Here is a 1,165-nt window from a genome sequence, read left to right as displayed (position 1 = left end):
GGCATATCAAAACAAAAATATAAAGTATTTTAATTTTGGGACAGTTCAAGTTCAGTTTGGGACATTTTAAAATTGTACTTCGGGAAGGTACCGGGACAGTGAGGAAAAAAAATGTGTTCAAAGTCATCACAACCCGGGGGGGATATTCACTTTTTGTTCCACCAGCCAATGTGGCAGGTAGATAAAAAAGTCAAATCTACCAAACACTCAGATTTGTTACCCTACAATTTATTATTTCTGCCCATATCTTCTGATGTTTCAAAACTTCAAAATGTATTAATAGTACAAATGGGTCATATCTTCATTTTATTATTGTGACTTTTAACCAATGATTTTATGCGCTTTTTTTTACATTCACTGTACTTTTCGTTGCATTCGTTGACATAATTGGAAAATACTCTGGAAACATTCAGTAACATAAGAATAATATTGTAAATTGGGTTCGGTGCAACAAGACAAAATTACAAGGGTTTGAGTGAGCTGTCTAATTGCTGTTTCCTAGTGGCAACACCTCTCAAATGTGTACGGTTCCTTAGTATTTTCAAAGCACTTTTAAGACTCAAAGAAGAGTCATCACCTATATGGTGCTTTTTTTTTAGCTTTGCTATCTGTGCTGTTGAGGAACTAGAGAAAACACTTCTAGTTTTGTTTGGAACACAGCCCTGCATCCCTGCCTTTACACAACTGTTTACGCAATAAAAAACGGTCCATTATACATCGCAGTCTGGTTCAGTTGGGCTTCATTTAAATTCTTGTTCTATTGCCAACATGACAAGCTAAATGATGAAATACGATCTTAGTGTTGGGATTTCACAAGGCAATTCAGAGTAGGAGATGGTAATGTTGCTGCTCATAGAATGGAGTCATGAGTGCATCCAGATGTGTGGTCCACTGCAAACAGTGTTAAATGTTGACATTTAGTTTAATGATATGGAACTGTGAAGTGCACATTTGGACTCAGATGTTTGGATTGCTTATATGACCTTTCACTGCTACCAAACCCGGATCCGGGAGCACCCCCCACAGTAAAAAAGCTGACTAGCATAGCCTAGCATAGCGTCACAAGTAAATATTAGCATCTAAATATCATTAAATCACAAGTCCAAGACACCAGATGAAAGATACAGATCTTGTGAATCCAGCAATCATTTCTGATTTTTAAAAT

The sequence above is a fragment of the Salvelinus sp. IW2-2015 genome, unplaced genomic scaffold (assembly GCF_002910315.2).
Source record: "Salvelinus sp. IW2-2015 unplaced genomic scaffold, ASM291031v2 Un_scaffold6085, whole genome shotgun sequence".
Lineage (NCBI taxonomy): Eukaryota > Metazoa > Chordata > Actinopteri > Salmoniformes > Salmonidae > Salvelinus > Salvelinus sp. IW2-2015.
The sequence above is the reverse complement of the archived record's forward strand: the minus strand, read 5'-3'. Positions refer to the sequence as shown.